Genomic DNA, 27,078 nt, shown 5'->3' with positions numbered 1-27,078 from the left:
GAGAGTTAAGGACCGTATTACCTACATTCTCTCAAACATCATTACAACTTTCATAGGGACATAGGAAGCTTAATTATACCTCAGACTAATAGCTAATTTAACTTAGTATTGTCAACACTGACTGCCGCAGGGTTTCAGGCAGGGGACAAATCCTGGTCCCAAGTTGTACAGGGCTTCATAATAATAATATTATTAATAATAATTTATTTCTACCCTGCCCATCTGGCTGGGTTTCCCCAGCCACTCTGGGAGGCTTCCAACAAAAGATTAAAAAATTATTAAAACATCAGTCATTAAAAACTTCCCTAAACAGGGCTGCCTTCATACACCAGAACCAGCACTGATGAGATTTTTAAAAAGATGTTTAAAATGGGTATACCAAAAAACAACAACCCTGAAATGTTTCTGTCAGAGATTAGAGGGGTAGAAACCACAAAGAAAATGTTAAAAGTGGTTTATGTATGTAAAAGCAGCAGTTACGATTCTTCATGTGCAGAAAAGGAAGGAAGAAGTTCCCGCCAAAGAAGAATGGATAAGTAAGATATTGGATTATGCAGAACTGACAAAATTAACAGCAATATCTAATGATGAGTGTTTTATGGAAGAACAGATGGACTACTTAAAGAAATAGTATGATGAACTTGCAAGCAGGATTTGAGCTATGAGCAACAGAAGTAATTAGATTATAATTTTGTGGTTGCAATTTAATAGAGAGAAGGCAGGGCACAGCAGGAGGGGAAGAACAACACCATTGAAAACAGGGTGGGAAGTCGACAAAAATAAGAGAAAAGACAAAATTGTGTTTTGCTTGTATATGTTATTTTTTAAAAGAAATATAATTGGGGAAAAATCAAAATGTGAATTTACCTTTGTGCAGTAAGCTAGTTTCTCCATGCATGCACCTCTGTTCTCTAGCCATCCAAGCAAGAGCTCAAGGGCACATTCCAGGCAGGCAAAGACACTCAATGGGAGCCAGCGTGGTGTAGTGGTTAAGAGCAGTAGACTTGTAATCTGGTGAACTGGGTTCGTTTCCCTGCTCCTCCACATTCAGCTGCTGGGTGACCTTAGGCTAGTCACACTTCTCTGGAGTCTCTCAGCCTCACTCACCTCACAGAGTGTTTGTTGTGGGGGAGGAAGGGAAAGGAAAGGGGATTGTGAGCTGCTTTGAGACTCCTTAAGGGGAGTGAAAGGTGAGATATCAAGTCCAAACTACTACTACTACTACTACTCCTCTTCTTCTTCTTCTTCTTCTTCTTCTTCAAAGAGGGTGTGAAACAAGGTTAGAGATGGATGTGGCTTTGAAGATGGTCCTGGGGGACAAGTGGAGAGGTCTAGGGCCCCTGGTCCTGAGGATTCCCATCCCTGTTACAAAACAAGCAGACGTTCTTGCTCATTCTTCCTGGTCTAAGAACACCTGAAGAGCCTGCTAGGTCAAGCCAATGGACGCTCTACTTCTCACAGTGTCCAAACAGATGTACCTGGGAAATGGACATGCAGGACCTGAGTGTAAGAGCAACTCTCGCCTCTGGTGGTTTCCAGCAACTGGTATTCAGAAGCATTGCTGCTTTCAACTGTGGAGGCAGAGCATAGCTATCATGGCTAGGAGCTAGTAGTATTTGACATATTGTTTCGCTCCTAAGGAACTAAGGCTAAGCCTATAGCCTGCATCTGGGTCCTTTGTTCATAAGCACATTGCATGGCACATTGCTACTCTGTCTTTCTTTCAGCAGGAAACAATGGCATTCATGGACCCCAGAGTCAGTGCTACACAGCTTGTGTTCCTTCAACAGTTTTGGTTTCTTTCGCCAAGGGGGTTGTAAGCAGAACCCCCAGCAGATCTAAACACATGAGGGGACTCATGCGGCGATGGTGCATTTCCCCCGAAAAGCCACCTACTGCTTGAAGGATGAAGGACTCAAAAGCCAGCTTGAAATGTGTTACTTTGAAGCACACACAGACAATGACCCTGTATCGATGCGAGTCTTTGTTTGCAAGGGCTTGTGAAATAAGCACAGCCAATTTATTCTGGGTGGCTCTGAAAGCTATTGATTTGGGATCGATACAGATCAATTTTTAATAAATGCTACATTAGGAGTGGGAAGGCTGCCAGGCTGGGCTGACCATCTAGTGCAGGTATGGGGAACCTCTCTGACCCTCCAGATATTGTTGGATTCTAGCGCCAATCAATCAATCTCAGCCAGAATTGCTAATGGTTAGCGATGATGGGAGCTTAAGTCCACCAACACTCAGAGGTTCTCTATTCCTGATTTAGCTCATTATGCTTTTTATGGCAACATACATAAAACATCCCAAATATCTCTGTTTTAGAGAGGCAATCCCTATTTTCTGGAAAGAAAATGTCCTTATTTCCATCCCTACTGTTACCTCTGAGGGATGCCTTATTTAAAAACAACCTGAGTTGTTACAGTTGCTGTTCTTAGCAGTTGGAATTGAGGTCCTACCACCAGCCTCCAGAAGTTAAATCTCAAAATGCAGACCAGATGCATTGTGTCTGGGGCAGGGATAAGAGAACCAGTCACTTTTGGTCTGCTCATTTCTCAGTTTTTCAGCCTTAAATTCAGTTATCCATGTTTCCACACCAGCTTGCTATTCTTATAAAGTCCTTACAAAAAATCATCAGTATTTTAGTGCAGATTTCTCCTACTGGACACATTTTTGCATGCAATTCTGCCTGATATGGACATTGCCGCCAAGCAATTTTTCCATTACAATGAATATTTGTACGTTATTTTATTTTATATATATATATATATATATATATATATATATATATATATGCATTTTATGCACACTTTACCCTAGGTATGCATTTCTGTAGCGATTACTTGGCTGGAGAACTGCATTGCAAAATTCAGTGAAGTACATGTTCCAAAGGATTGCTTTTTTTCCAGTTCTCATTCTGAAAAGTGTGAATTAGCTAGTTTCAGCTTTAAATATGAACTGAATCAAATTGCTCTCCATCTCCTAGTCTGGGGTTGGTATTTGTGTGCATTGCGCCATCCAATGGGCAGATTGCCATTTTGCAAACTGCAGTTGCAGAGCTTGTAGAATCATAGGACTGTAGAGCTAGAAGGGACCTCAAGGGTCTTCTAGTCCAGCCCCTGCAATGCAGGAATCTCAAGAATTACGAACCATTAGCTTTTCAATCAGTGGAAGTGAGTCTATCTCAGAATGAATTCATGCATTCATTCATTTATGGCTTTTACATCCCACCTAATCTCCATTGAGGGATGTGTGTGGCGCTGTGGGTTAAACAACAGAGCCTAGGACTTGCTGATCAAAAGGTCGGCGGTTCAAATCCCCGCGACGGGGTGAGCTCCCATTGCTCGGTCCCAGTTCCTGCCAACCTAGCAGTTCGAAAGCACGTCAAAGTGCAAGTAGATAAATAGGTACCGCTCTGGCGGGAAGGTAAACGGTGTTTCTGTGCGCTGCTCTGGTTTGCCAGAAGCGGCTTAGTCATGCTGGCCACATAAAGTGGAAGCTGTACGCCGGCTCCCTTGGCCAATAAAGTGAGATGAGCACCGCAACCCCTGAGTCGTCTGCGATTGGACCTAACGGTCAGGGGTCCCTTTACCCCTCTCCATTGAGCTCAAGTTCAACTACATGCTTCTTCCCTTCCTCGTTCAATCCCCTCAACACTCTTGCGTGGTAGGAAGGCTGAGAGGCATTGACTAACCCAAGGTGACCAAGCTTCATGGCTGAGTGGACATGGGAACCCTGGTGTCCCATGTCCTAGTCCGACACTCTAACCATTACACCACACTGCCTATATCATTGGAATGGTCAACTACATTTGATAAGGTGCTTAGAGGGGAGAGACCTAGAACCACAATTCCATGTGAGGCAAGGGTGTTGCTTTGAGTTACCATTTCAAACCATCTGTGTATTTAAGGCTCAGTAAAACTTTTACAAAGTACTTTGGAACATTATGTAAAGCAAAGGATTGTGTATGTATTGATGCAATAATATGCAAACCACTTTGGGATATAACTTTTGCCAGAAAAGTGGTTTGTAAGGCCATTAGTTAAATAACTAATTCTATTGGACAAATCTTTATCAAGGAGGAGAGGGCTATTGATGATTTTATTTATTTATTTATTTATTTATTTATTCATTCATTCTCACCCATCTGGCTGGGTTTCCCCAGCCACTCTTGGCGGCTTCCAACAGATTAAAATACAGTAACCTATTAAACATTAAAAGCTTCCCTAAATGCTTCTGAATACCAGTAGCTGGAAGCCACAAGAGGGGAGAGTAATGTTGCACTCGAATCCTTTTTGTGGACTTCCCAGAGGCATCTCTGTGGCCAAATCCAGAGAAGAGGATGCTGGATGAGATAGGTCATTGGCCTGATCCAGCAGGCAATTATTGTAGAATCAAAGAGTTGGGATCCCTAAGGGTCATCTAGCTAGCCCCTGAAAAAATTGTTTTTTTATCCAGGAATCCTTTCGTTCTTCCCTAAAAGGAATCTTACTCAAATGCTACTTAAGATAGCACTGACTCCTTGTGTAACATTAAACAATGATCACTCTGCTTGTTATATTTCAACCTTAAGCCTTGCTTAGCTAAGCTCATTGTCTCCACCCTATATTTGTTGTTGTTGTTGTTGTTGTACAGGAGACTGCTCAAAACTTTAATGGTTCGATCCCATTAGGCTCAGGCTCAGGTCTCTCAATCCATTTGTCTGTGATTTTATTTGATATAAAACACCCACTGACATTCCAATCTCCATTTTATGTCCTAAGCAACAGCAAAAGTTATAGCCTGACATGTTTATCATTGTGTAGCTAAGCCAATTATCTATGTGCTGGGCTTGCTATTACCAATGTACAGCAGTAATTAGGGTCACAAATGATATCCACAAGTTGCGGCGGTGTTCAAAAAGGCTTCCGTTTGCAAGTTTTGGAGTCGTCGAGAAATGTATGTTTGCCTTCCAGAGATTTCAGTTTAAATTTAAGCTTCTTTCATGCAGCTCAGAAAGCCATGTTCACTGTAGAAAACGGCAGGATGTTATTTTTCAAGTAGATGATTGTGTGTGGCAGGTGTGTGTGGAATGATTGACAGCCCAGTATTTAGATGCCTCAGTCCAGGACAATTGCCACTAACTTAAGATGAGTTAACTCAACATGGGTAACTTTAGATCTGAACAGAACATGTTCAAAGGCAGTTGCACGGAAGTTGAGAGGATATGCCTGGGTGCTGCTTCGCAACAGATCATGGTTTATAGGGAAATTGCAGAAATCACAGTGGCCAAGTTGAGTCAAAACCGTAAACCAGGGGTTTGAGAATCTCAGGTCCAGGGGACAAATTCATAATCACAATCATCATCATCATCATGGCTAGAGATATTCATCAAAACAACAACAAAAGATTTCTACATCTCTCTACCTTCTTTCTTGTTGAGCTCTGGGCATTTCTCAAGTCAGCTTAGTTTCATTTCTAATAAAACAAACATTTTTAATTTTATTTTTGCATTTTTTGGACACTTAAGGCCACAAAGCTACTTAGGGAGCCCCTGATTCAACTCGAGATGCCATGTTAACAGTTTAATCCGACTTGGAAATATGGGAACCTTCCCTGAATCACACTGATTCACCCCATAATTCATGGTATGCCCAGAGTTCATGCACACCCCAATACATGACCCAGCCAGTCCTTCTTCTCCCAGAAGAATTGGAGACCCATCTAATCAATCATGGCTCCTGAAGGAGCATTCCCTCCCCCTTTAAACTTCCTTTTAATTGATATGTATAGAAGTACAATTACAAAAGAAATATAATATTTCTGGTTGTGAATTATAGGCCAAGTCAGAGCACTGCCACAACCCGAATACAAATGGCTGTTTCATGCGTAGCTTCAGCATAAATAAGAGGTGGAGGACGAAACCCAGAGATAGTTAAACACAGCTCTTCATTTTGAGTAACGAGTGGTGAGCAGGAACAGGTGACAGCGAGACAAAAGGGAAAGGTATATTTGGAAAATATACAGATGTTGGTACTATAATTATGTCTGGAGTTTCATATTTGCATGCACGTTCCCCGTCTAGCAGTTGAATTAGGGTTGAATGGAGGAGAAAGTGAAGAGGAAAGGGAACATGTTTGGGAGTCTCCTCTGACAGGGTGGCTTCACAAACATGTCCGTAGCCTAGCAACTGCTGAGAAGAGTGATGACTTGAAGGGGCTTTCACGTCACAGGTGGAAGTTCTGGAACTCCTTAAGCACAAAGGTTTCAGAGGATTTTTCAGACTTTGATGGGCAAGTCAGCATGCATGCTCTCCTTAATTACAAAAAAAGAGGACTACCTCAGGTTGTGTTTGTTGTTGCTTAGTCGTGTCCGACTCTTCATGACCCCATGGACCAGAGCACGCCAGGCACTTCTGCCTTCCACTGCCTCTCGCAGTTTGGTCAAACTCATGCTGGTAGCTTCGAGAAAACTATCCAACCATCTCGTCCTCTGTCATCCCCTTCTCCTTGTGCCCTCCATCTTTCCCAACATCAGGGTCTTTTCCAGGGAGTCTTCTCTTCTCATGAGGGGGCCAAAGTATTGGAGCCTCAGCTTCATGATCTGTCCTTCCAGTGAGCACTCAGGGCTGATTTCCTTAAGAATGGAGAGGTTTGATCTTCTTGCAGTCCATGGGACTCTCAAGAGTCTCCTCCAGCACCAGAATTCAAAAGCATCCATTCTTCAGCGATCAGCCTTCTTTATAGTTCAGCTTCCACTTCCATCCATCACTACTGGGAAAACCATGGCTTTAACTATACGGACCTTTGTTGGCAAGGTGTTTTACTATACGGTAGATTCCTGCTATCTGGAGTGGTGCCAGGATGTTGGAACACAGATAGTTTGAAGTGTGCCCCCTGGGCTAACTCCCCACCATCTCTCTAGCCTTCAACCAGGCAAGCAAGAGACTTTGGGACTTTTTTGAGGATACATTCAAGCCTGGCAAAAGCATACCCCTCAACGGTCTCGATAAAATCGGGACATCCTGGTTTTTTTTCCTTCATGCAAGAGCACAGTGCCCAAAGATATCGCACGATCTCATGCAGCAATCTTGCCCCCCCCCGTGTGCGTGCTTTGGGGAGCACTATATTACATCATGCTCCCGAAAAAACACATCTTTTGGGACCGCAATCGGTCACTGCCACATGACTTGCGTGGTAGTGCAGTCCTGGAAGATGTGCATCCTGGATTTTCACCTTGATGGGTTGGAGGGTATGCAAAAGTGCTTGAGGGGCGCATGGAGGACAGCTGGTGGAGGGACCTCCTGTGAAGGGGCAGGGCCTGGTGGGAATCATGAGTGAGATATAGAGAATCTTGGAATGTGTTCATTCCTGATATTTCCTCAACCCTGCCCAAGGCCCTCATGAGAGAAAGTGTCATCCTGGGAGTGATGTACCACTGACATATTCCTGAGGACCTCATTCACCATCCTCTCTGACTTCCTCAGCATCTCCATGTTAGCTTCTTTGTCCTCAAAACTTCTTGCTTGAGATCCAGGAGCTCACTGCATGGAACACACAGTGGTACCTCAGGTTACAGATGCTACAGGTTACAGACTCAGCTAACCCAGAAATAGTACCTTGGGTTAAGAACTTTGCTTCAGGATGAGAATAGAAATCGTGCGGCGGTGGCGGGGCAGTGGCGGGAGGCCCCATTAGCTAAAGTGGTACCTCAGGTTAAGAACAGTTTCAGGTTAAGAATGGACCTCCAGAACCAATTAAGTTCTTATCCCGAGGTACCACTGTACACCCAAAATTTCTATCCAGCAGGCATGTAGTCACACAAATAGGATTCTATATCATACACTGGATATCCTCCACACCCCTGCTGATTCCCCCCCCTGCATACCTGTTATTGTTGTTTACTGAGTTAATTCACTTTGAATAAGCCCAAAATCTCACAGCTGCCTAACCCACTTGTTATCTTGATGCTTTGTCCTTGGGGCTAAGATATTTCATCATCTGGGACTTCCCTCTTGCTCAAAATAAGTTCAACCAAGGTTTGACTTTGAGTGCAATCAGATGTGGAGAATTGGTTTTCCTGATTTTAATGCTAATGCTTCTGTTCCATTTTCTAAAGTTCCTTCCACATGGCAGTACCTGTTATGCTATGGAACTGTGCCTTTTTGACCAATATACTAGCATGTTGAACTAAATTTCATTTACACTAGTAGGAATGATGAGGCAGAACAATGGATGTCACTGGACAACACTGCATGTCCTCCACCCTTTCCACACATACATGTTTCTGGTCTCCTGTCTTTAACTCATCAAAACAACTGGAAAGAACTGGATGTCGGTATACCACTCCAAATGCTGTAGCTTTACTCCCATGATTTTCTGCATAAATTGGATTGCAAATGGATTTTTTCCCCCTGGAATCAAAGAACTCGGAAATGAGCATAAACTTCCACTATATTCTGCTAGATTTCCAGAAGTGGTTTTTACATTGTGTGAAAGCTCAACTGTAAAGTGGAAATTAACCGTAAGGCAAATGCCCCTCCCCAATTTGCATCCTGCATTTTACCTCTCAGAGACTGAAACTGGGTTAGCATATATGCATTTGTTCCTGTTTCTCCACCACTTCTCCTTTTGCAAAATTGAAGCTGGGTTCAGTAGATCATACATTTAGACCACAATTCACAGGATTGAGCTGTTCGAAGCTTGACCTTTCATTCCATTGATGTTGGGAAATTCACACTGTTGGCTCCTAAAATGGATCTGGTCTCAGAAACAACAACAATGAAAAAGACCCCCACCCACCCCCCAAAAAAGTGGTTTTGCAATAAAGATTTGAAGCAGTTAAAGTTAAATTTAAAGGAGGCCAATTGTTTCCCTTTCAGCTACCTCTCCCTCTTTATGGTGCTTTCTGCCAGTGCTCTGGTAATGGAACAATAACACCAGCACAGCAATTGCACAAGCAGGCAATATTTTATTCCCTTGTAATTTACACTGCCATGACTTGAAGTGGTATAGAGGTCAGGCTTCCTCACTCGCCTTTTTTTGGAGCTCGAGTGTGTGTGGGGTGTGTGTGTGGATAACCCTTCACATTCTTTATGGGTATCTCAGCCATAATCCTTGTCTCCCCCATTACTGTTATTTGCCCTATTTCCCTAGACACATTTAGTTAAATGGCTATCAACAGCAGACGATTAACGTAGCGGGGCAAGGGGATGAGTCAAAACATGAATCAGACAATAACGCTGTCTTTGGCAGAGGAAAGGCTATTGACCAGCGTGACAGCTCCTGCAAGCTAATTAGCAAGGCAACGTTCCAGGGTAATTGTGGCCCGAGAAATGTCTTCATTCTGTTCCACCACCACACCACTTTTGCTGTTCGCATTGGGACAGGAGGTGGGGACGCTTTTGCAGCCTGGGAGGCATGTTCACTTCTGAGCAACCTTCTAGGTCCCATAAGCCAGGGATGGTTGGGGCCAGAGGAAAAATTGGGAAGAGCAATGCACTTACACACTCACAGACCTTTCTCTGTCCTCCATCCAGACAAGGAAGAGACCTTATTGGAGTGCAAGGACATGTTCCAAGCAAATTAAATTAAAATTAGAAATTCAAGGAAGTTCCACAGCTGGCACAGTAATATACAAACACACACACACACACACACACACACACACACACACTTAGTACCACTCAATTCTGCCTTGGTCAGTCCACAAGTAGAGTACTGTGTCCAGTTCTGGGTGCCACAATTTTAGAAGGATGTTGACAAGCTGGAACATCTGCAGAGGAGGGCGGCCATGAAGAAGAAGAAAAGAGGAGTTTGGATTTGATATCCTGCTTTATCACTACCCAAAGGAGTCTCAAAGTGGCCAGCATTCTCCTTTCCCTTCTTCCCCCACAACAAACACTCTGTGAGGTGAGTGGGGCTGAGAGACTTCAAAGAAGTGTGACTGGCCCAAGGTGACCCAGCAGCTGCATGTGGAGGAGCAGAGACGCGAACCCGGTTCCCCAGATTATAAGACTACCGCTCTTAACCACTACACCACACTGGCCTTGATGATTGAGGGTCTGGAAACCAAGCCTTATCAGGCATGGCTGAAGGAACTGGTATGTTCAGCCTCGAAAAGAGGAGACTGAGAGGAGATATGACTGCCATCTGCAAATATCTTCAGGGTTATCACATGGAAGATGGAGCAAGCTTGTTTTCTCCTGCTCTGGAGGGCAGGGCCTGAACCAGTGGCTTCAAGTTACAAGGAAGGAGATTCTGAATGAACACCAGGAAGAACTTTCTGACAGTAAGAGATGCTTGACAGTGGAACTGTCTCCTTTGGGAGTCTGTGGACTCTCCTCCCTTGGAGGATTTTAAGCAGAGATTCGATGGTCATCTGTTATAGATGCATTAGTTGAGATTCCTGCATTGCAGGGGGTTGGACTAGATGACCCTCGGAATCCCTTTCAACTCTACCCTTCTGTGATTCTATGACTCTCTGAGACACAGCAGAGAATGAACGGGGCACCAAGCCTCTCCAGGGAGGACTGTAGCTTAGTGGAAGCATGCACACATTGCACCACCAGTCAAGAGAGACATTGCTGGAGTAGGCCTCAGCCCAGTATACCTGAAGGAGGGTCTCCATCCCCATCATTCAGCCCGGACACTGTGGTCCAGCACCGAGGTTACAGGGAACCAGGCAGAGGGCCTTCTCAGGGGTGGTGCCTGCCCTGTGGAATGCCCTCCCTTCAGATGTCAAAGAAATAAACAACCATCTGACATTTAGAAGACATCTGAAAGCATCCCTGTTTAGGGAAGATTTTAATGACTGTTGTTTTAATGTATTTTTAATCTTTTGTTGGAAGCCGCCCAGAGCGGCTGGGGAAACCCAGCCAGATGGGCGGGGAATGAATGAATGAATGAATAGCTTGGTCTCCCTCAGGGGTAAATAGGAGTCACAGTCTTAAACACCTGGAGGGCACTAGGCTGGAGGAGGCAAAGTAGATGGACAAATAACCTAACTCTGTATGGCAGAGATTCTTACGTTCTCCTGCTTCTCAAAATGATCCTCAAAAAGGCATATTCTCATTCCTCCTTCAGCGTGAAGCAGGGTTTTTCAATCTACATATTTATCCCTGCAACCTGAAGTTCTTGGTAATTGCTGAGTCAAGTCACAACTCTGATAGTCGAAATTTGAAAACAGATGCAAACTCAAAGAGGCAATAAATAATGATATACTCAAAGCTTCAGTTGACGATTTATGGAGCTGGATGTAAATGTCTGTAATGGTAATCATGGGGGGGGGGGAAGGATCCTGCTTTGATTACATCCCAACCAACATTTCCAAGTGAGATTCCAAATCTGGGCGACAGGGGACAGTGTGGGAAGCCGAATTGTAGCTCTTATTCTTCTTATAGGTATAATTCTTGCTCATGACAATAGCAAAGAAGGTCACAGGCCTTCTTGCCCTGTTAATGGTCATCCTGAAGGCATCTGTGGGAAGCTGGATGCTGAACTTAGAGACTAGGGAGAAACACAACTCAGTTCACACTTAGAGTCAAACTTACAAAATTGTTTCTTCTTTGAAACAATATGTAAACCAAAACACAGCCACCCTTCAAAATCTGCAGTTCTTCAGGTTTTGCTTTGCTGTTCTCTGCATACAAAAGTCACTGACTGGGGTAAATTATGCATAAAATGCATATATCAAATATAAAATGCATATAACACTTATCATATATGCAATCCAATCCATCTCACCCTGGCAGGGAGATGTTGAGACTAGGCGAGCTGTGTGCTAGATGCTTACCCTGGATGTGCAACTTCCAGGCCTCTCCAAATAACAGCATCTTCAGAGAGATGCCTTCCTTCGGCCATCCTTCAAATAGAGGACTATCATTTGTAAGGTAGGATCCACAGCCCCACTCCCCAATAGCAGCTGCTAACACCCTGCCACATCCAGTTTGGTCTCAATATCTGAAATGGCCTCTGTAAATTGTTGCCTTAATCACTGTTAATGAGTTAAGGCTTGAAGAATCCTGTAGCAGAAACCCAAGGAACTGCATGACTCTCAAGTCCTTTTTGGCCTCCATTCTCTTATAAATGTCAAATCTCTATGAGCAACTGCTACCAGTGAGGTGTAGTGGTTAAGACAGGTGGACTTGTAATCTGGTGAACCGGGTTCACTTCCCTGCTCCTCCACAGCTGCTTGGTGACCTTAGGCTAGCCACACTTTCTCTCAGCCTCACTCACCTCACAGAGTATTTGTTGTGGGGGAGGAAGGGAAAGGAGATTGTTACCCCTTAGGGTAGTGATAAAGTGGGATATCAAATCCAAACTCTTCTTCTTCTACCTAGGAAAAAGCACTGGAGGAATGCGGCATTAAATTTTTCAATTCATTTGTGGTAAGCGCAAAACAATTGGCTGTTTCCCCTCACCTCACTTCCTTTCTGTTCTCTCTATGCTAAGCTCAGATCTCAGATCTTACTCCTCCATCATCGACTTGGGGCATTCAAGCTGCTTCTATGTCATGTAATCCATCACTCACTAAATAATTAATTTACTCATGTAAGGACGACCTCTCAGGGTTTAGGGTTTCAAAGTAAGTAGAGCTGACAGTTGATATGCTATTTAAGGAAGGGATAAAAGAAGGGAGAAAGTAGTGGAAGGGGAAAGTCAACTTTAACTAAACACAACGCTCCTCTTTGATTGTGTTCTTCCATTTGTAGCCAAGAGTTCAGCTTCAAAACAATTTCCGGAGTTAATGTCCTCTGGATGCAAGATTAGATCTTATGCCTTTGGAATTGCTTTAACCCGAAGTGGTGTTTAGGAACATTTAGCTGATGAGGTCTTCATGAGCCAGATACCAGGCGACGGGCCCAGGAGTTGCTCCCAGACATCTCACTGCTTGCAAACAGTCTGCAAAGTGTCAAGTGAATTTAGAGAGCCAGCTTCATTCAACAATCAGAGTTTGGAAATGAAAGAAGGGCTCATGTGTTGGAGAGATGGGAGATCCCTATCAGAGAAGTCTGAGCTGCCCACCATTCAGTGTGGTGGCTGGTTTTGCTTCCACTAGTGTGCCCTAGTGGAGTGTTTGACTTCTTTATTAGAAATGAACAGCACTCCCTCTGCTCTGGAGCTGTTCTTGGAGTCCAAGGATTACACATGTGTGAAGGTGGTTTATGGTTGGTGGAAGGACCCTAAGTGAGAGGCAGGGAAGATGAGACCTTCAAGAATGGCTGGGAGAATAAAAGAAAGTTCTCAGAAGAGAAATGGAAAGGTCCCCCACTTTCTGTGGGTGACAGGGGTTAAAAGCTTCATTTGAGAGAGGACTCTGCCTTTTCTTTCCTTTTCTCTTTCTCTCCCAGTGCAGCACTGCCCAGGGCAACTTACTACCAGATCTCCTCTGCCCCCTCAGGATTGGGGGTGCTGAACCCCATCCCAGTGGACATGGGGGCCTGTAGAGGCCTTAGCCCAGTGGTTCTCAATCTGTGGGTCCCCAGATGTTGTTGGACTACAACTCCCATCATCCCTAAGCTCTGGCCTTGCTAGCTAGGGGTGATGGGAGTTGTAGTTCAACAACATGTGGGGACCCACAGGTTGAGAAACACTGGGCTAAGGCCTCTACAGACCCACAGGTTGAGAAAGGCTACCTTAGCCCCATGGAGTTGGCATGCCTACTATGAATGGTACATAAGCTGAGTACAACACACAAGGCTGTGAGACTACAAACTAAATTTCTGGTTCCCAGCTGAGAATTAACAAACAGGCCAAGTGTCTATTAGATAATCAATTCTGAAATGATAACAACAGAAAGGAAACTTTGAAGCCAAGTCCACCAGTACTTCATTCTTTACTTTTGATTAAACATCACACTGTTTTGGTGAATTATTCTCTCAGCCTTGTAAAGGGCCAGTGCGCTAAATCAGCCACAATCTTTGCCCTTTTCAGAGGTTAGGACACTTCTTTGTGCATTTACAGTATGCACAGATAGCAGAGAAGTTCCTGTCTGGACATCCAGCTGTTGAAAGTCGCTGAATGTACAAGCAGACAAATTGAAGCATGGCTCCATGCAGTAAGGGTAGGAAAGAATTTCAACATGGGTCACAGTTTAACCTAATTCACACTTCCGGAAACCTGTGACCAAAATACATCTCAGATTCTGGAGAAATGCAAATTGCAAAGGGCAGCTGTATTTCTCTAACCAAATATTGTGTTCGAAAATGCATATATCAGGGGAAAGTGTGCATAGAAATCCATATATTTGCAAAAATAGCAAAAAAATAATAATCTGCAAAACATGCATTCAAAAATGAATGCATTGGGAACACTATGCACTAAAATGTGTGTGCGCGCACACACACCTGGCACCCAACAGATTGCTTCTTTCAAGCCCAGTTTCAGCAGTGGGGGTGGAAAACCTGGTGGACACTGGGGAAGGTCTCTGTGAGCACAAATGTGTGAATGGGCATCATGTTCTGATCTCCAGATCTCCAGACAGCATGATGCATTCCTACACAAAGACAATGAACACGCAGGCACACATACAATGAATATATGGGAAGCTGAACCCTGGAGACATGCTCGACAATGAAGTTTTGTAGTTCCATTTGCTGCTTTTTATTGACAAATAAAAAAAGGTTCACTGTGTATCACAAAACACCTGATAGCTCATTTCATAACCTGACAAAATTATTAGGTTATAAAGACCCAGGCCATGTTACAATGCATGCCACAAATCAAAGACAGTACAATTATCAAGCTAACAGAGCTTGCAGGATTTTGTAGTTGCCTCTGAGTATATTTTGGGGTTCCTGAATTGTTGGGTGCGGTCTGCAGAAGCTTATTATTCCATGAAAGGACGATACATAGCAGATTCTTGACTACACTCACACCGGAAGTGACACCAGTGTCATGTCCTGCTAGGGGCTGCCCCCCTGCTCACTCCCACTCACCAATCTCCCTTCCATTAACCCCTTCCTACTCAATGCAGCTATTGAGGTTGCTTTTTGCCTTCCCAACCTCATTTATGAAGCCACCGCTCTCTTTTATTCTGCAAGCCTGATTTGTACCCATTCTCAACTTCAGCCTAAGCACCCACAATGCAGGGCTCCGACGCAACTTCTAGTTTCTACCAGAAGTTGCATCGGAGCACCATTGTGACCTCCCGGACCCCATCGGAGGCCCTGCTAGGCCTTCGAATACGACTTCTGGAAGAAACAGGAAGTTGTGATGGAGATCTTGCGAGGTCTTGGAAGCACTGTCATGACGTCACGGGTGCCATTGGGCACCCGTAACCTGGGTTGCAAGTCAGTGTCCCTGGTGTGGTGGCAGTGGATCAGAGAAGCACTTTCCTGTTTCACTCGAGGTGGCAAAGCAGGATATTGCACCCTTGATATTTTGACATTTCAAAGAAACTGAATCAAGTGAGGAATTCATAGTTTTGGAAGAAAGCCATGTAGGAAAATGACCAGTATGTCCACTCTGCTGTTTGCTTTATTATTCAGAATCATCATCATATGCTACCCATCTGGTTGTCCAAGCTACTCTGGGCAGCTTCCAAAAAATTAAAGCATCAAACACTTCTCTCTTCTTATCCATCCTGATGAAGAATTTCAATTCTTTCTTAAATTTTAATTTTAATATAGCATGTTCATATTTCATGATGGGATGCAGACAAAGTTACTATCCAACCCTTGCACTGATCAGTACTACTTAGTTTCAGGCGATTTCCTGTATCGTGGGCCTTCAGCCTACCTTCTGGGGCCACTATTGATGGACTCAGAAAGCTCGCTCAATTCCCTGTGACCTTTCAGCTGGTCAAACTATTGTCCAACTGTTACTCCCCTCCCCTTAACAGCTCAAGATAGCTCTCAACAATTTTTTTTAAAAAAAATCTACCTTCAAAAATTGACGTCAGCCCCCACCCTCTGCCCAGACATGCACACAGAGTTTTATGGATGGACATACATACTTGATGCAGCTTAAAAGACAGCCAGCTATTGACCGCTAGAAGACTTGGATCAAGCTGTTCAGGGGAGACGTGAACTGTGTAACCTTTTAACTCACAGGAGAGATGTAGCCTTCATCTCCATCCAAACTGTCCCTGATGTTTCCATGGAAATCTTACTGCTAACCGCAAGTGTGTTACCCAGGAGAGGGAACCGGGGGGGGGGGGGGAGAGACGACGTGGTGATGAGGGAAGAAAAAATTAATTCAATGAAGTTGGAGGTAGAAAAGGGAGAACAAATAAAAATAGACTCCGGAGCCAGTGCTTGGGAAGAGGGAGAGATAATATTTAATTAAACGGGTGAGCTGATGAAATGTTTTACGCATGCAGGCACATGCCTTGAAGGAGCTAGATGGCAGGGACAAGAGATCTCGCTTACTCCAACCCCCCCTCCCCGAACGTGCTCATTTTTATTTGTCAATGTTGGAGGGATTTTGCAGGAAGGAACAAAAAGTCACACGGCTCTCCCTTCTGAAGTGGTACAATCCAGACACGGGTTCTTCAACTAGAACACAGCTAGGAGACAAATAAGGAATTCCTGCATGAACATCTGGAAGAGGATATGCAGAGCAACTGACCACCACAGCTGAACCACAACCTCCTGACCCCCAGTTTTCATTAAAAAAAAATAAAAATCAAGTGTAGAACATTTGTAGAACCTGAGATATCAGGCAAAGCATGCAGGTACTACTCTTATTTTGTGGTTGGAAACTATCCTTGCCCCACCCTTTTAGTGTTTGCTTTGTCCCCATGCCTAGAAAATATATATATATATCTGGTCCTCAAACAATTATTGTAGTGTGTCTGAAGTGGTGTGGCAGCAATTAATGTTTTAAATCTAGGTGAGGAATCCTCATCCTTCATATGGTGGGCTATATTCCTTATGATCCCTGGCCATTGGTCAGGCTGGCTGGGGCTGAGGTACCTCAAAATACTTCATTAGTTTTATTATCTCCTGGCCACTCCTATAGATGGGTGTCTACATCCACTCTATGGCATTTATCCTACCAGAAACTAAGGCATAGACTTCCAAAGGAGGCAGTGGTGGCCACGAGTTTGGGTGTCTTTAAGCAATTAGACAAGTTCATGGAGGAGAGGGCTATCAATGGCTAACAGCAATGATGATGTCATAATATCGTTGCTGAGCAACAACCTGCAGTGGAGTTGGAGGCCAACCAAGCAGAAGAGTCTCTGAGGTGTACTTGCCTGGAGGTAGAGTCAGCACCTGAAGTCAGGTCCAGTCCTAGGGTCAGACAAACAGCAACCCACATGCTCAGATGGTCCAGGGGTCAGGAATCCAATGATCATGGAGTCAAGGGTCAAGACAAGCCAGAAGCAGCAAGGTAGGACCAGGAACTGCTGGCGTTTTTACCACTATCTGACTGCTGCTGGAAGCTCTGCTTAAGAAGGCTAAAGCCAGCTGGTTCTCATCAGCTCCTTCTCCTCTGAGTCCTTGAAGGTTGATCAGCTGTAGGTGGAGTCAAGCTGCCTTCTCCCCCTTCAGGCTGCTGTTCAGCAGGTGAAGCTGACTCCTGTCCCATGACAGATGGCTGTGCTCAATCTCCATGGTCAGTGGTTGTAATGCTTCTGAAGACCAGTAGATGGAAACCACAGGAATGGAGGGTGTTCTTGTGCTCTGGACCTGCAGGCATCAGTTTGGTCATTGTAAGAATGGGAGACTGAATTAGGTGGGCCACTGGGCTAATCCATCAGGCTGAAGGAGCGTCTCCACTCTCATCATTCATCCTGGACACTGAGGTCCAGCTCTGAGGGCCTTCTGGTGGTTCCCTCCCTGCGAGAAGTGAGGTTACAGGGAACCAGGCAGAGGGCCTTGTCAGTAGTGGCACCCGCCCTGTGGAACGCCCTCCCATCAGATGGAAATAAACAACTATCTGACTTTCAGAAGACATCTGAAGGCAGCCCTGTTTATGGAAATTTTAAATATTTGATGTTTTATTGTGTTGTTAATATTCTGTTGAGAGCTGCCCAAAGTGGCTGGGGAAACCCAGCCAAGTGGGCGGGGGTAATAAATAATCATAATCATAATCATAATCATAATCATAATCATAATCATAATCATAATCATAATCATAATCTTGCCTGATGGAGAAATCTTGCCACTGTTTTGTGACATTTGGCTCAATCCTAATAAACCCAACTATGAATTTTGTTTTTTGTTTATGGACCAACACTGGCACCTTTAAATATATATAACAGTAACTTGAACCTGTGTTGGTTTAATCCCAGGCTCTCCAAATACTACCAAACAGGAAGAGCTGAGAGTTCCCACCAATTTCCTACCCAGATCTGAAATGTTCTGCCATTGCTTACGACAAAGCACAATGCTTGAGCATTGGGAAATGTTATCTCAAAAGCCTGTGTGGTGTGGTGGTTAGAGTGTCAGACTTGATGTTGTTGTTGTTTAGTCGTTTAGTCGTTTCCGACTCTTCATGACCCCATGGACCACAGCACGCCAGGCACTCCGGTATTCCACTGCCTCCCGCAGTTTGGTCAAACTCATGCTGGTAGCTTCGAGAACACTGTCCAACCATCTCGTCCTCTGTCGTCCCCTTCTCCTTGTGCCCTCCATCTTTCCCAACATCAGGGTCTTTTCCAGGGAGTCATCTCTTCTCATGAGGTGGCCAAAGTCTTGGAGCCTCAGCTTCAGGATCTGTCCTTCCAGTGAGCACTCAGAGCTGATTTCCTTCAGAATGGATAGGTTTGATCGTCTTGCAGTCCATGGGACTCTCAAGAGTCTCCTCCAGCACCATAATTCAAAAGCATCAATTCTTCGGCGATCAGCCTTCTTTATGGTCCAGCTCTCACTTCCATACATCACTACTGGGAAAACCATAGCTTTTACTATATGGACCTTTGTTGGCAAGGTGATGTCTCTACTTTGTCAGACTAGAATGTAGGAAACCAGAGTTCAAATCCCCACTTGGTCATGAAGCTGAGTGAGTCACAGCCTCTGAGCCTAACCTACCTCACAGGGTCGTTGTGGGGATTAAATGAAGGGGAGGGGATCATGTGCAGCACCTTGAGCTCCTTGGAGGAAAAGGCTGGAATATAAATGCCACAAAGAGATAAATACCGAAATTTGCATGTAGGGCTCAAACTGCGCGCTCAAATAATTGATGAAGCAATTGCCTGTCATTGAGGATGCTTTATGTTCTTTTCCTAATCTTCCATGTCATCATCCTGTTTTTCTCAGTACTTATTATCATTAATAAGGTTTCTTTTAATGCATTAGCTGGTTGCCAGCAAAGCCACTTCCCAATGCATTCGTGGCATTCAGTTCATAAAAGGAAAGATCAGCCTTTTATCTAAGCTGTGGTATCTCACATCACTCTCCTCGCTTTCTCTGTTAGAAACAGCATCTTTCTTTCTCTTCCTCACAGTGAAAGAACATGTCTGCAATCTCCCAATGCAATCTGCAATACTGCACGGGCATCTGTGTATATATTATTCCCTACTGTAATTACTAACTGATTTAGATCTATTGATTTGTCCTAAACTGACTGTGATCATAAACATACTATGAAGCCGGTTGCCTTTAAGGAACCTTGAAATGTAGGATGGGCCCATGACACACTTTTAATTGGGGGAAGAAAGTGTGTCATCTGAGCTTAATCCATACGCGTCGAAGCAGTTCATTTGTAATGGCGTTTGAACTGAGTCTCATATTCTATTATCTGTCCATGCAGATGAGATGAGTGAGAAAAGCGACAACAAAGGGTCATAAAGTACTATCATCAGGTACTTCTGTTCTTTAGCAGGGGAGAAATTACCTCAACACCCCTCCCCCTCTTTTGGAGAAAACTCACTTTGGTCTTTCCTTTTTTAAAAAAAATAATAATAATATTTTTATTGGTTTTTATCATACAAAATTATAAAACATACCACACAGTTTATCACAAATGCAATCTTATTGGACTTCCATCAGCACCTCCGTCTTAATCACTTCTTATGCATTTTCTAACTTAATATTGCCTTTACATCTCTTAACATATCCTCTCTCCTTCTGCATTTTTACAATATTTCTAATCTTATTGCTCACAGAACTTATTGTAAACCTACAAACGTCGTCTGGTCATCACAAATACTTTTCAAAGAATCCGTACATTTACTCCAGTCTTCGGTGAATTTCTGATCCCACCGGTTTCGGATCCTTCCTGTTAGTTTGTCAAGTTCCGCATAGTTCATTCATTTCATCCTCCATTCTTCCATCGTTGGTAGATCTTCTTGCTTCCATTTTTGGGCCAATAATATTCTTGCTGCTGTTACTGCATATAGAAAAAGCTTACATTCCTTTCTGTTTATATCATTTCCAACAATACCCAAGAGAAATGCTTCTGGTTTCTTTATAAATGTATATTTCAACATTTTTTTCAGCTCGTTATATATCATCTTCCAGAAGCATTTCACCTTTTTACATTCCCACCACATGTGATAAACTGTTCCCTCTTTTTCCTTACATTTCCAACATTTATTACTAACTTTATACATTTTTGCTAGCTTCACTGGTGTAATATAAATATACCATCTATACATCATTCACTTTGGTCTTTCCTAAGATGAGGAGGTCTGGGGATCACATGGCCAGGATATGGTTACCAGATTTTTTTTCAGTGAATCTGGGGACACTGTTGTTGTTCTTTTGGTTTTGGTTTTTGAAGCTGAGTAGCAACAGGGAGTCAGTAGTGGAGATGGTGAGGCAAAAGACCCTGGGCCCAAGCACACATGCATATTGTATAAAGGTGCAAAGCCCTTCTTTCGCACCCTGTGAAACATAAATGTGCAGTTTTTAAAAAACTTGGCAATGGCCGCCTGCCTGCAACTCCTGTGCCTCCCCCAATTAGTCAAAACAAAGGGGGAAGGGGGCAGGAGATCTATACCGCCAGATGTCCCTGGTTCCCCTTCAGCAGTGGCGGCAGCAGCGGCAGTCAGCAGCCCAGAGCCAGCCTGGTAGCGCAGTTGGTTCTGACTGGCTTCAGGAGCTGCTCGCTGCCGTGGCACCCGCCATTTTCCCTCTCTGGAAGTGTCTATATGATGTGTTGCACACAAGACACATCATATGGCGACTTCCAGTGAGAAAAAAATGGTGGGCATCATGGCAGTGAGCAGCTCCCGAAGCCAACCGGAGCTAACTGCACTACCAGGCTGGCTCCGGGCTCCTGAGGCTGCCACTGCCACATTTCCCGGGGACAGATTTGCAAATCTGGGGACATTCTGGGGACGGAATTTGTCTGGGGACAGATTTGTAAATCCAGGGACTGTCCCCGGGAACCGGGGATGTCTGGTAACCCTAAGCCAGGAGTACCCAATGGGAAGGGGCATTCAGGACACTGGTGTCATATATCTAGAAATTAGTAAATGCCAGGGTTCTGAATAGGGCTACCATATCTTGAAGAGCAAAGGAGGACACATTTGCCGACTCCTACTTTTAACTATGGGTTGCTATGACGACTCTTATTTTACATACTCATGAAAAAGAGGATGTGCTCTGGAAAAAGAGGACATATGGCAACCCTCAAATGGGGATATGGATTAAAGTACCAGCTTCAGAGCTGTGCCACACAGGGAATTCCCGGGTTGGCATATGCAAACCAGCCTGGCCGGCTTAGTGTGTAGAGCAAACCTATTAACATGATAAAATATATTGATGGGCCATCTGAGAGCATCCTTAGCTCTTGAGTGAGATGTTATCAAGGTAATAGGGGGTGGAGTGTTTGAAGGGACAGGAAAAGGGAGTTTTCAAGCAAGGGTTGCTCAGAAGGAGAAGCAGGAAGAGGAGCTGAGATCCATCTTTGGAGGTGGCTGGCTGCAGATAGCTTGAGCTGTTGTGTCTTGAAATGGCTATGCTGGAAGGTCTGGACTCCGTCCATGCCGAATGAAGATGTAGATAGGTGAATAAACCATATTTCTTAAAGCCACGATAGTCTTCTGCCATGACTTCCATTCTCCAAAGGGACACATACCCTGGGTGGGCGCCTGGGACCCCATGGGCTCTTGCTACCATTCGGCAGAGAGTGTGGGAGGCACCCAACTTTTGTAACACTACTTAGGTCAACTGGTTTCTTGGGCAAAGCAGATTTTTTTGCAGGGAGCCTCTGATTGGCACCGCCCCCCCCCCAGCCTTCTCCACACTGTAGAGTTATTTGTTTGATCATAGAATCATAGAATTGTCGGGTTGGGAGGGACTCTCAGGATCATCTAGTCCAAGCATGAGATTAAGAGTCTCAGGCTCTACCAGCTGAGCGATCCCTTCTTTGGGATGTATGTATGTGTTAATTTGATATTTCTGGCCTTCAGTGTGGGCAGGTAAGGGAAGTTAATAACTTAATTGATAGCCACCCTGAGGCATTATTAGGTTAGAGGCACGTATATGCTCTCTCTCTCTCTCTCTCTCTCTCACACACACACACACACGTATAATTTTTATTCATACAAATATTTATAGACTGCTATTTCATTAAAAAAATCTAAGTGGTTTATGACAAAAATGCATAAAATCATGCAGTAAAATCATAAAAAGTTACAAGCAGACATTATTAACATTGTGAAAAAATATACTCAAAATTGCCTGCACAATTTGGTGGAAACCCCTTTTGGGGGGGGGGAAATACGTCAATCTACACAGTTCCCACTTTACATAAATGATCATTTACCCAAAAAATAAAAAATGTCTTTCAAACCTGATACCCCCCCAAATTTCTATTATGATGATTTAGTTCGCAACAAATTTTGTATCAAAAGCAGATACCTTCCATCTTATAAGCCAAATTGGCCACCTTATCAATTTCAACTATTTCAAGACCCTTCAAAATCCAATCCGATATAGGTGGAACCCTGGGGGCAGGTGAGATGTATTTCCATTGTCTGACACCTGGCTGCAATTAACAAGATTTTTCTTCTGTTCAACAACCATGTCACCCACCATCAAATTAAATATTGCCAGCATCAGAGAGAGTATGAGGTCTTCCTCAACCATTAAAGTGATCTGTTGGAAAATAAAAATCCAAAAATCCTAGGCATATCGACAACCACACCACATGTGCTAGGTGTGCATTTGCTGCCGAGGACTTTGCAACAAATTTTGTATCAATGAGAGATGCATTCAGAATAAAAGTGAAGAAAACATTTTTGGTTCAAGAGAAACTTTCTCGCTTTCAGCCCTTTGGGAGAATGCATAGTTTTGAATTCACCCTCTTCCCTTTGATTCATTTTCTCTCGCTCGTTGTGATTCATTTCCTGGCAAAATGCGGCAGCGTCGCCACGTGACCTCCATCTTTCACTGCTATATTTCAGTACTAAAAGTGAGCAGGGGCTTAAAATCTTCAGGGTTTGCTCTGCTACAGGATACCTTTGATTTCCAGGCATGATTGCATTTAATTAGTATGGCACAAAGCAGCTGAGTCCTCCCACCCACTTATCAAAGTCAGATAAGTTGTTGTAACCGCAAGGTTGCTGAACAAAGAATGCAGCTTCTGAGATGAAAAAAATACCCCCCAACCCTGCTTTAGGGCTCACCGATTGTTTCATTTGCCCCATGATTTCTAGACTTGGGTCCAATAAGTTTTTATTTTGTCTTTGCTGCTTTTTCTGGGGGGAGGGAAATAGCTGTTTCCTGCTGAATCAGAACAAATATCATTCAGGGATTTTTGCAGGTTTGAGAAGTTAAAGCAGCGGTTTGCAAAAAAATATCTCTGCACCGCATTTCTGGAATAAACAGTCGCTCATGCCACACCATTTTTTTTTTTTAATTGATAAGAAATACTTTGGAAAACCAAAAGAAACAGCTCCTAGCAGTGCTTGATTTGTAACATAGAACACATCTACTTTATAATATGATCACGGGATATCCAGAAAGTATAAAACGATGCAGCCACATAAGAACACATTCCCAAATTAAGTATGTATATGAAGTCAGTGAGAGGTGTGAGCTTCCTTTTGCCAGGTAATCTCACTTCTGTTAGGTCTAATTTGAGACAAACGAACTCTCGTCTCATCAGCACAAGCATGCCTTTCTCTTTTCTGATCTTTCATATCAGTCAGAGTTGAAAATCCTTGTTCATAACAATAAGTCATGGGGAACTGTAGAAGAATAGCCAGTGCGCTTGAAGAGAGGCGTGGATATAGTTTCTGGTTATATATCCAAACAAATTATACTATACTATACTATACTATACTATACTATACTATACTATACTATACTATACTATACTATACTGAAATGTTTAAATGTTTGATTGTCCTTAAATCTTCCTGCCACACTTGTCATCCTCTTCTGCAACATCAGGGTAGCATACCCCACCCCTTTGAGAACCACCATGTTAAAGGCTCAGTTGCTGTTGTTTAAAAAAGCAAACATGCATACAGTGCATTACATATATATATATATATATGGATATGGTGCTGGAACTCACCATTAAGTTGTTGCAGCAAGTGCCCCACTTTTTAACAACGAAAAAGAGGTGTCTGTGCTGAGTACCCTTGTGTACCCCCTGAAAACAAATAAAGCACTGCATGTATGCACACAAAACTACTCTATCACACACTTCCACTACTGATTCATTCATTCAACAAAATTTATATAGTGTTTGATTGTGACAAAACCTCTTTTTAAGCAGCTTAAAAGAAATCTTAAAATGGTCTATTTATATACTTAATGTATTTATATCCCGCCTTTCTCCCAAGTTGGTATTCAAGGCTGCTGCTAATGTTTTGAAACATCAACAGTAAAATGAAGAACAATAATCCAAAGCAATAATTAAAGTACATCACAAACCAGGGCTTTTTTTTAAAGGGGAAACTCACAGGAACTCCGTTCTGCCACCTCTCAGCTGGGCATCATTGCCATGCTAACAGAATGAGGGAGGTGTTCCTGGTGAGTTCTAGCACCTCTTTTTCTAGAAAAATAGCACCGATCACAACATGTTTTTAAAACCAGCTAAGGCTGCTGAAGAGGCCAGACACCAGCTTTGCTACAGGTAACGTAGCTGTCAACTTTTCCCTTTTCTTGCGAGGAATCCTATTTGGAATAAGGGAATTTCCCTTAAAAAAGGGAAAACATTGACAGCTATGACAGGTAGGTAGCCATGTTTGTTTGCCGTAGTTGAAACAAAATAAAAAGAATCTGAAGAAGTGTGCATGCACAAGAAAGCTCATACCAATAACAAACTTAGAGTTTGGATTTGATATCCCGCTTTATCACTACCCGAAGGAGTCTCAAAGTGGCTAACAATCTCCTATCCCTTCCTCCCCCACAACAAACACTCTGTGAGGTGAGTGGGGCTGAGAGACTTCAGAGAAGTGTGACTGGCCCAAGGTCACCCAGCAGCTGCATGTGGAGGAGTGGGGATGTGAACCCGGTTCACCAGATTATGAGACTACTGCTTTCAACCACTACACCACACTGGCTCCTACAGTTGGTGTAGGAGGTTAGTTGGTCTCTGGTGCCCTGGTCTAAACCACAGAGCCTAGAGCTGGCTGATCGGAAGGTCGGCAGTTCGAATCCCTGTGACGGGGTGAGCTCCTGTTGCTCGGTCCCAGCTCCTGCCAACGTAGCAGTTCAAAAGCACATCAAAGTGCAAGTGGATAAATAGGTACCGCTCCGACGGGAAGGTAAACGGCATTTCCGTGTGCTGCTCTGGTTCTCCAGAAGAGGCTTAGTCATGCTGGCCACATGATTCGGAAGCGAGATGAGGGCCGCAACCCCAGAGTCGTCTGCGACTGGACTGAATGGTCAGGAGTCCCTTTACCTTTAAGGTGCTACCAGCTTGGCTGTGAGTCCTTGAAGACTTGCTCCCTACCCTGCAGGTCTTTTCCCACCTGGCCTGGGAAAATGGTGCCCTGACTGACTCCACCTACAAAAGCTGAGGCTGTTGAACAGACTTTCGGGTTGGGGTGTTGTTTGGGTTTTTTGTTGCTGGGTGGGGATGGTTGCTGTTGTTGCTATTTTTTGTATCTTTATTTTAGATTTTGTTGCAATTTATGTGGAAATGGTTCAGATTGGTTTTCGTAATTTTTTATTTATTTTTTCTACTTTTGCTGTGTTGCAGTTAAGTATTCTTTTTCATGGCGTAAGCTGCCTTGATCATGGCTCGAAGAATGGAAAAGCGGCATACAAATAAAATTATGCATGCATTCCTTTTCAGTGAAGGGCAGGCTGCTCGTGCCAAGGTTTGCTTCCTCTGTAAACTTGCAAAAAGTTTCCTTTCAGCAACTGTGCAAATAATAATAATAATAATTTATTATTTGTACCCCGCCCATCTGGCTGGGTTTCCCCTGCCACTTTGGACGGCTTCCAACAAAGATTAAAAATACATTAAAATGTTACACATTAAAAACTTCCCTGAACAGGGCTGCCTTCAGATGTCTTCTAAATGTCAGGTAGTTTTTTATCTCTTTGACATCTGATGGGAGGACAGGGCAGGCACCACCACCAAGAAGGCCTTCTGCCTGGTTCCCTGTAGCTTTGCTTCTCACAGTGAGGGAATCACCAGAAGGCCCTTGGTGCTGAATCTCAGTGTGCAGGTTGAACAATGGGTGTGGAGACGCTCCTTCGGATATATTGGGCCGAGGCCATTTAGGGCTCTAAAGGTCAAGACCAACACTTTGAATTGTGCTCAGAAATGTACTGGGAGCCAATGTAGGTCTTTCAAGACCGGTGTTATGTGGTCTCGGCGGCCGCCCCCAGTCACCAATCTAGCTGCCGCATTCTGGATGCAATCACTTTCTTCTGCAGAATGTGCAGGGTGCCTACTGAACTGAGCTGCTCAGTTGCAGGAGAACTGGCAGGATCCCTGAACTGAAGCGCTCCTGTTAGGGAGGAAGTTATGCTGTAACATTTTGCTGTGGGTCCCTCTTGAGCAATTTAAATGCAATGGTGAATTGTAATGGAAGCTGCACTTTTAGAGCCTTGTAATACTTTGTCATAATCTGCCCAATCATAAAGAATTTAATATGATATTTCTTAGCCCTAGTGAGCTATTCCATAAGATAATGGAGGGATGAAATGATATAGCAGGTGATCTAATCTACCTAGATGTTCAGTCTATATTGAAAGACCTACATTGGCTCTCAGTACGTTTCCGAGCA

At 43.7% G+C, this 27,078-nt stretch overlaps 3 long non-coding RNA genes across 3 annotated transcripts in view; 2 read left to right on the top strand and 1 right to left on the bottom strand.

Annotated features, from left to right (window-relative positions):
* The window catches only part of LOC309352913, a 911,067-nt gene that overhangs the window by 370,664 nt on the left and 513,325 nt on the right, over positions 1–27,078 (bottom strand). Inside the window, exon 2 of the long non-coding RNA XR_014161473.1 lies at positions 9,827–10,029. This is a non-coding gene — a long non-coding RNA (uncharacterized lncRNA). The remainder of the gene's footprint in view (positions 1–9,826; positions 10,030–27,078) is intronic.
* Positions 1–27,078, top strand: part of LOC309352895 — a 553,927-nt gene that overhangs the window by 319,968 nt on the left and 206,881 nt on the right. The window lies entirely within an intron of this gene.
* LOC309352921 lies at positions 17,161–23,118 on the top strand. The gene is made up of 2 exons (XR_014161482.1): positions 17,161–17,318; positions 22,820–23,118. It is a non-coding gene; the product is annotated as an uncharacterized lncRNA (long non-coding RNA).

This window comes from Podarcis erhardii, assembly GCF_964252035.2.
Source record: "Podarcis erhardii genome assembly, chromosome: 11".
Lineage (NCBI taxonomy): Eukaryota > Metazoa > Chordata > Lepidosauria > Squamata > Lacertidae > Podarcis > Podarcis erhardii.
This window is presented reverse-complemented; position numbering and strand designations above follow the sequence as displayed.